This window comes from Mustela nivalis (assembly GCF_964662115.1).
Source record: "Mustela nivalis genome assembly, chromosome: 7".
NCBI classification, from domain to species: Eukaryota; Metazoa; Chordata; class Mammalia; order Carnivora; family Mustelidae; genus Mustela; species Mustela nivalis.
In genome coordinates, this window is record NC_139026.1 from 74831056 (window position 1) to 74839945 (window position 8890).

The following is an 8890-nucleotide window of genomic DNA, read 5'->3' on the forward strand; positions in this document are numbered from 1 at the left end:
AACAAGGATTTATTTTTCACATTTCTGGATGCTGGGAAGGCCAAGATCAAGGTGCTGCTGGATTTGGTTTTTGATAAGGAGTCTCTTCCTGGCTTGTAGACAGCTGGTTTCTCTGTGCGTCCTCACCTGTCCTCACATTTCTGGTGTCTACTTGTAAGAGCCCCAATTCCATCATCTGGACCCCACCCTTTTGACCCCACCTAACCCTCCCTGATTGCCTCCCAAAAGGCCCATCTCCAAATCCCATCACAGTGTGCTTTAGGGCTTCAGCATACACACCAGGGATGGGCACAAACATTCAGTCCCTAACAGTAGGAGAAACATTAACATAATTTTAGGGCGAAGTCTGACTTTTTGGATTGTTTTAGGGCCTCTTATCCATTTTCTTTTGTCTTCCCAGTTCTTGGGACTGGGTGGAAGGGTGGTTTCAGGTTCTCACTAATGCCCTGTCCTCCCTCAGCTCAGGAAGTCGGCAGTGAGGGCCAAGGTTGTGGGGCAAGGCTGTGGGGCTCTGAGAAGCAGAGGGGGTGTGTGCTGAGGGTGGGGGTGTACAGAGCACAGTGTGTGTGGCCTACATGTCAGTGCTCCATGGTTGACAGTTCTCTGTGCCCAGTTCTGGGTTTAAGCATATGTCATGTGGGGAAGGGGGAGCTCTGACATGGGTGTTTAAACCCAGGGCTGTGAGCTGGCTTCCCACTGAGGCCTAGGAAGTATGCTTTCCTTGAGGAGCAGAGGTCAGCACCAATGGGAAGGCCCTGGCGTGGGAATCAAAAACACGTGAGTTCCAGCTCTGGCTTCAGTTCTCCGCTGGGCCCCAGTGAGCCATCACCTCTGGGAGCGGGGGATGTCATCTGCTGTTCAACCATAAAGGAAAAGGAAGGGGGCCGGAGTGGGGGATGGCATTTTAGGGGCTGAAGGGAATAAGGCATGCCAGTGGCAAGGGCCGAGGGAGGGCGTTCCTGTGTTCTTCAGAAATTCCTGGGATCTTGCAAGAGCCCCAGACCCTCCAGCCCAGGCAGCCCAGCTCTGTCTCAGTGCCCAGGGCCCAGGGCTGGCTCTGCAGGGAGCACTGTTCTCTGCTGCCCTCTTGTGGCCTCGAGTCCTTCGCAGGCCTCTGCTTGAGAAGTTTCCCTCCAGTCCTCAGGGCCTTGTCCCTTGCCCCCAGTGGAAATTGCATTCATCCAGAAAAGAGATCTTTGGTCTCCCAAGTCCATCTTTCCCCGCATCTCCTCTGGTTTCTGGAAGCATCAGGATCTCCCGAAGACTAGGAACATCTTCCTGAGACTTCACCCCCTTTGCCATTGCCCAAAATGTTAAGTTGTGATTTGGGGGATGGGTGGTGGATACAAAAGGTTGAGATGAAGTGATTGAGCAGAGAGAGCAAATCCTCTTCCCCTTGGGCTCCATCTACACCCTTAGTGCCCAGGTCCATCTGGAATTTTCAAAGAAAGCAGCAGGGGTATGACACTCCTGGAGCAAATGGGCCGGGAGCAGACAAGGCATTATGATTCTAGGCTTCTGTGAGTTCCCACTTGAGCTCAGTCCATCAGCCTCAGCAGGGGATGGACTGGCAGGAGCCAGGGGGAGTACACAGGGATGCTGGAGGGAGATGGTCTATGTGACAGGTGCTGGCAGGACTCCTTCTCTCTAGCTCTGGAGTCCTGTCCCCCGACCAGGCTGCCCTTGGCCCTCCCCTTCTAGTGCTCAGTGCTCATTAGTGACTGCCTGTCTTTAGAGAGACCCCCAGGGGACCAAGCTGTATTTGATGGGCAAGGAAGGGGGAGAGGATGAGGGAGGCACAACGGGTAATGAGGGAGGAGGGGGTGGGATGACCAAGCATTGAGCTGGGGTCCCATGATCACTGAGGTGCTGTGAAATCTTGGCAGGAGACACTGTCCTGGGGGCAGATACTGAGCTGCTGAGGGTGAGTCAGTGGGGTGGGTGTGGGAGGAATATTGGAAGGACTGAGCTCCACTGATGTAGGGGCTTATTTGGGGACACCTGGTGAAATAGGAGCCAATGACTTTATGCAGAGTTTCCATTGGGCAAGGAAGGGTTACGGGTGCCAGAGGGGTAAAGGAGAGATGCACATAGTTTCTGTTCCCCTTCCTGTACTTGCAGACCTGTCAGAGCTCCTCCCTGGCCTGGGTGTCTGGTGTGTGTCTGTCTGAGGGGTGCAGGGAGACACTGCACACTTCTCCTGGGGGATGCAGAGTGAGCTGCCAGGCTCTCTGTGGTGCACACAACCCCTCTCACCCCTCAGCAAACACCTCAGGTGAGCCTACCCCCTGTCCTCACTCCTCCTCTCAGAATGCTCAAGACTCAGAGACAGTTGACTGAGGGGACCTGGAGTGCCCTCCCAGAATTTCCCGTGGCTCCCAGTGGATGCACTGGGGCAGGTCAGGGCTAAGCCTCAGGGCTTGACCCGGCAGCATAGTAGGCAGGGAGCCAACCGGCATCCGGAGTCCTGGAGAATGTTCTGTGAGGAGCAGAATGCTGCAGTGGAGCTGTGCTGTCCCCTCGATGGTCAGCCATCCATCCTCCACACAAAGAGCTGCCTGCTGCATCCCCTCTGAGCCCTCACCCCCAGCCCACGCTCTGATAGAGGAGCCCTCTCTGGGGGTAGAAGAGGATCAGGAGGAAGACTGACACAGTGACTGGGACAGAAAGGATCCACACTGTAGCCAGGACCTACAGGCTGGGACCAGAAGGCAGAGCCAGTGTAAGCACACTGGAGAGTCCAAAACACCTATAAACAGTCAAGAGGGACGGACAGTGAGCAGTGTAATGGAGAGACCAGGAGACAGAACCAGAGACAAGAGAGAGGAAAGAGAGGAAAGAGACAGAGAGCAGAGCAGAAGATCCAAGACAGATGCAGAGAGGTATGCAAGGTTAATGGTAGCAGAGATGCACAGAGACTCAGAGACACAGATTGGACCCATTCTCAGGGGTGGGAAAGCCATGGACCCAGAGCCCAAGACCGATCCGTGGATATGAGGCCAGGGTGAGTAGACCACCGGTTAGTGTGCACAGAGAGGATGCTGTGTGTGTGTGTGCGCGCGCGTGTGTGTGTGTGTGTGTGTGTGTGTGTGTGTAACCCAGAAGTTCAGAGCTCTTGTCACAAAGCCAGAGTCCTCTAGTGCTAAAGGAACCTCCCATATCCCCTCCCTCTGCAGCCCCTGCTCTGAGTAGTAGGGGGCCCAGGGAACAGAAATGCAGGTTAAAGATTCAGGTTAGAGACAGACTGAGCTGGGAAAGAAATGGCAGATCCCAGACTAAGATGAGAGGGAGAGAAGCTGAGAGTGAGGAAGGGAGCAGAGAAAGAGACAGAGGATAGAGAGAGACAGAGGTGGAGAAGGATACTGCTGGAGGCAGGGGTGCAGGAGAGACAGGGAGAGGGAGGGCATCTCTCACTGCAGGAGGGAGAGGAGGGTAGGGAGAAGCAGGGCTGTGGGGAAACAGAACATGGGTAGGGGGAGGCAAGCAGGGCTCCTGTCTCCCCAGAGAGCTGGGATGGGCTGACACAACTCTGGGGTGAGGTGGACAGGTGGCCATTCATGATTCACAGGGTGACCTTGTCCTTCTCTCCTGGGTGAGTTCAGTGAGCCTGTCCCCCTGCCTGCCACCTTCCTACCAGTGGTGCTGACAGTGGCCCCTGCAGGATCCCATATGCAGACCCCTTCCCAGACTGCAGGACAACTCTGAGCCTCCTCACCAGGGCCACATGGGTGTCCTTTAGAAGGGCCCAGCGTTCCCAAAGCTGGAGAAGAGGGCGAGGATCCCGCTGAGAAGCAGTATTTCCAGGAGAAAACGAGGTGGATGTGGGAAGACACAGTGGAGGACATGCCTCCTCCCACATGGCTCTGACGGTCATTGTGGAAGTGACACTTGCAGCCTGGGACAAGAAGGGGGGACATTCCTGGTGGCTTCTGGAGCCCTGTGTCATTTTTCTGTGTGTTTGCTACCACCAGATAGCAGTGTTCCTAGGAACATCCCCAGCCTAGTACGGTTGGGGGTGGGGGCTGACATTTGTCTGAAATACTGGGTCAAGGGGTCCTGCCCTTGGGGAGCGCACGGTCCCCTCCCTGCCCACTCATATGCAGAGTAACCTGGTGACACCTAACCCAGCACAGAGCCACAGGTGCATAGGAGCAGGGCAAACTCAGAATCAGAGCCAGTGAGTTCATCAGGGAAGGCTGCCTGGAGGAGGGGAGTCAGGAAGTGGTGTAGAAGGAGAAACCCAGCAGGGCAGGGATGGAGGACAAGAGAAGGAGAAGTTCTCACTGTTGCTTCTGAAGCAGGACAAGCCAACCCTACGCCAGGCAGGAGACAGCTGAGCTGGGCAGAAATCAACAGCTGGACTAGGGCACCAGGATGAAGGGGAGAAAAGGGAGGCAGATGCTCACTTTCAGACTGGGGGTCCTGAAGTTGCTGGAATTGGAAATGAGGACATTGGAGGAGCCCTGAGATGTGTTAGGCAGTGATGTGTGTGTGCACAGGTGTTTGGAGAAGTGTGTGCCCATGTTAGCATGTGTGTGTGTGTGTGTGTGTGTCTGTCTGTGTATCTCAGGTCCTGGCATTGATCTACCCCGCCTTCAAGGGAACTCCTTTCCAAAGTGGATTCTAAGTTTCTTCTGCTGTAATTCAGCCCATCTCTATGGAGGTAGTTTCAAATGTCCAGGATGTGGTTCAGTGTGTTTCAAAAAAGATGTGTGTCCACAGGGAAGGAGGAGGCTAAAAATTCATCTTGGAGAAGAAATGTAATTACGAGCTCCTGGGTGTTATTACATGGAAGCCCTGGACATTCTGAACATTATCACACTTCTAAGTGTGCATGGGAGTGGGATGACCCTGGGGGGTTTTGCCCCCAGGTCTTCTCTGCAGGACTTCTCTGGAAGTTTGCCTTTCCACCCTCCCTATCCACAGATATTTCTGTGGTCTGAGATGTCCCAGGACTCGGTGTGCCCTCGGATCACCCTTCTGGCTCTCCCCCTCTCTGTGACCCTCCCTCAGTGTCTGGGGGTCTCTCTTCCCATCACATCTGTCTGAGTCTCACTCTGTGAGCCTGTCAGTGTCTCGCCCGCATCTTCCCTTATCTACGTCCTGTGCTGTCTCCCTCCCGACCCTTGGTCCCTCTATCTGCTCTTCCTCCCAGCTCTCTCCCTGCTTCTCTTATCTCTGTGTCTCTCAGCTTCTCCCCATATCTCTGGTTCACAACGCTGCCCTCTCCACTCTCTCTTCCTCCCCCAACCTCAAGGTGCAGACACTTCCTGTGACATCACCTGGGTGGGCTCCACCTGCCAGTGTCCCTCATTCTGTCCCCCTCCTCTAGGAGAGACTTCTAGCCCCAACTCTGCATCCTTTGCATTCCCCCACACCTGGCTCAGTATTCTCCTTCTTTTTTTAAAAAAATTTAGATTTATTATAATTGTTCCATGCAATAGGAGGGATAAAGGGTGGGAACATGCAGGGGACATGGGAACAAAATGACATGGCTAGGGACAGAGCTTACATCCTGGGAGAAATGGATGAAAAAGAAAAGTTCAGGGATGGAGTGTGGGGGACTGGGGATGGGGGTCACAGAAGGTCTAGGCTGTCTGCTTCCAAGAAGGTCTGAAAGTGACTGGATTCTCTGTTTACCCTAAAATTCTGTTTCTTATCCCTCCTCTGGCTCTAGTGGCTCCTTATTTTGTCTAGAGACTGACCCCAAACATCCGCACCTTCTGATGTTGTACCCTTGTCTTCCCTGCTTCTCCCTTTCTCCATTCTCACCGCTTCCCCATTTGGGACAGAATCTATGATTCCCCTCCTTTCTCCGTCTCTCCCCCTGGTAAGAAACAAAAGCAGTAACTCCCTCAGGGGTAGAAGACAGTAGTGGGAGGGCTGTGGAAGGAGGGGAGCAAGGAGCATCATGGAGAAGGCTCACAGACCTGGAAGGCAGGGAAGTGGGTACAGAGAGGAGAGGGGCAAGGCAGTGGCCACTCCTGTCTTCAGTACCCTGCCCACTGTCCAGAGGTCTTCAGGACAACCGAGGGAACAGGTGTGTGGTCAGGTCTGCTGGGCCCCTTTCACCACTGCTCCTAGGACAGAGCTTGGGAGTACGTTTGCTGCAGAGCTCATAGACAGGTGACATCCTGGCAAAGCACCTGCGTGTGGTCTGAAACGGAAGCCGCGCTTGGTGTCTTGCCACACATGTGACACTGCACCTTCTCCCCGTGTGGTACCGTGTGTGCTGCTGTAGGTCCTTTGTAGCAACAGCTGTCACACATGTCACATGTAAAGGGCCATCTGTGGAGGGCACTGTGGAGCGTGACTGTTGAGAGGAAGCTCTGGCCACCTGGGGAGAGGCTGTAGGGCTTGTGCACTGCACCTCCTGGCCTGTGCACCCTTGCAGTAGCTCACAGGGTCCTTGTGCTTGCCGCAATGTGGACACACTGGGCATGTTCAGGGCTCCTAGTCCATTTTGATAGCCTCTGTGGTTTCAGATGGAAGACACCACAGAAGGGTTGCTGCACCTCCCACAGGTGTGCACCTCCTGAGATGGTCACAGTCACCTGCCACCTCTCACCTGTGCACCATGTGCCCCTGTGGCCTCTCTGCTCCCCACAACACAGTCCGCCCTCCCCAGATGACTCCGCTCAGCTGAGGTCCCTCAGGAGGCACAGGGGCACCATGGTGGGCATCTCCATAGCAACCAGGGGATCTGGCCATCCGGTGGCCATCTGGCAACTGGGTGGATGGCCTCTGCCTCCGGAGCTTGCAGCTGTTCTGGAACTCCTTGGTGCACAGGGTGCACGTGTAGGGCCCCTTGCTCTTTGTCTTTTTCTCCCAGATGGACGAGAGCCCGGGAACGGCGACCGTTGAGGATGTGGCTACGAAGGCAATGGTGGTGGCTGCCGTGATGTTGGTGGCAGAGACGGATGCGGCCTATACAGTGGGCAACAACACCAGTGGGTGAGGCAGGAGGCCCTTCAGAGCGTTGTGTCCACTGTGGGACCAGCTGGACCGGGGTCACAACAGTAAGGGCAGCAAAGATGGCAGCAGACTCCTGAGCATCAGGGAGAACCAGGAGCAAGTCCATTTTGAGAATCTTGGCCTTGGTGCTGGGGTGTGGTTGAGGGCAGTGGCACCACCTATAATGGACTCTGGGAACAGCCCTGGGAGACAAAGAAGGGGATCTGGAGCTCAGCTCCAGCTTGCAGGGGGTCTACGCATGCTCCTGAGGGGGCTAGAAGGAGTTCAGGAGGCTGCCTTCTCCATGGGGCCTTAGGGTGGGCAGTAGACTACAAGGGAACAGAGGGATCAGGGCCTCTGCTAGTGTGGGGTCTCCGGGGCTCAGCAGGGGCTGGAGGCACATGGCCTATAGTGCCAAGGCTCAAGGCACCACTCCTGAACCGCTGGGCTGGGCCATGCCTAATGCAAGGCCCTTGGGCCTCTAGGCTGCTAGCCCACAGCAGGTGGCCAGTGGGAGGTATGAAAGAAGAACCTGGGTCAGTTCTTTTTATTACCTGGTGACTGGGGCCCTGGACTTCCCCCCACTCTCCCACCCTCTACTCAGCAGGCATCCAATAGCACAGGGAGAAAGGAGAAGGGATTGATCTGGGGACCAGATGTATGGAGAGACAGACCCTATCATGCATCTGCCTTTCTTGGCCTCAAGAAGGTGACATCTGGGGAAATCCCAGCTGAGGTAGGGGAGACAGCCTAGGACTGTTGGAACAGACACAGATCAATCACCCAGGTATCTTTCCCCTTCTGTTCTGTCATGACAGCCATCCTTCCAATCCTGCCTGTCTCCTTTGCCTCTAGGAATTCTGGCTCTGTAGGCTTGGCTGGGCCACTCATTCCCTACCCCACATAGCACCTGGAACACAGGAGGTGCTCTGTTATTGCCCTTGGTCCATGTCTCCTGCAGATGTGTTAGGACAGGGTCAGTGTGATTGGTAGGTTTTCTTCAGTTGGAGATTCTTCCTCGGATATGAAGCGCTTCTTTCTGCTCCAAGTTCAATGCTCTGTTGTAGTATAGTTAGCATAGACTCTGTCCCTTTAGGAACCAGCTGTTGACCTCCTCTGCCCTCCCCCACCTCCACCCCAAGTCTTTGAGGCACGTAACCCAGGGTTTAGAGGCATGTCAGCAGTATCAAGTAGAGACAGTGGTGCCCCTATTCCTTGTGACCCATGGACTGTGGGCCCATCACTTGTGCATTCAGCCCTGGGTCTCTAAGCAGTTCCCGCCTTCTCCACCTCTGAGAAGTCTTGCTTCTGTTTGAAGATTAACATTCTGGGAAGGAGGAAGCACCTTCCTTTGGTCACAGTTCCAGGGTCTTGGGATCCCTTCATTATAATCTTCTAGAGCAGGAAGCTCTGCAGGCAGGGACCACGTCTTTAACTTCCTCCAGCAAAAGGCTCGATGCTCATTCAGTCAAAATATGCTGTGAACGCTGAGTGACTGTCTCAGGAAATACCTCGTGGTGAAGCTTAAGACAAGTCCCTTTTAGTTTTATTCCTGGTGTGATTGGAAAGGTGGCTGAGGGGCCAGGATGGATGGTGGTGGTAGAGGAACCTGTAGGAGATGCTGGGAGAGGCAGCTGGATGGGGGGAGGTGCTTCTGTGCTTGATTACAGGACTGCTGAGTGGGCTCTTTCACTGGGTCTGGAACCGGCTTCCAAATCACCACAGGCTGGGCTCCACCAGCCTCCCCACACTCGTCACTTGCCAGCTAGACCTCCTCCACACCTAGGACCTTGGAAAGTTTTTTACTTCTAAAATCACAGCTAAAAAAGGTCACCCAACAAAGCCCCATTTAAGCCTCAGTCCACAACCTCATCCACGCAGGGCCCCACGGGTCTTCCGTTGCAAACCTTTTTCCTTGCTCCAGGATTCCAGCTAT

At 54.7% G+C, this 8890-nt stretch overlaps 1 pseudogene across 1 annotated transcript in view; it reads left to right on the forward strand.

The window, feature by feature from the left end:
• Positions 1-6958, forward strand: part of LOC309870284 (cationic amino acid transporter 3 pseudogene) — a 30417-nt pseudogene extending 23459 nt beyond the window's left edge. The window contains exon 2 of the transcript in view: positions 6833-6958. The product of the transcript in view is annotated as a cationic amino acid transporter 3 pseudogene (transcript). The remainder of the gene's footprint in view (positions 1-6832) is intronic.
• Positions 6959-8890: the final 1932 nt, after the last annotated feature.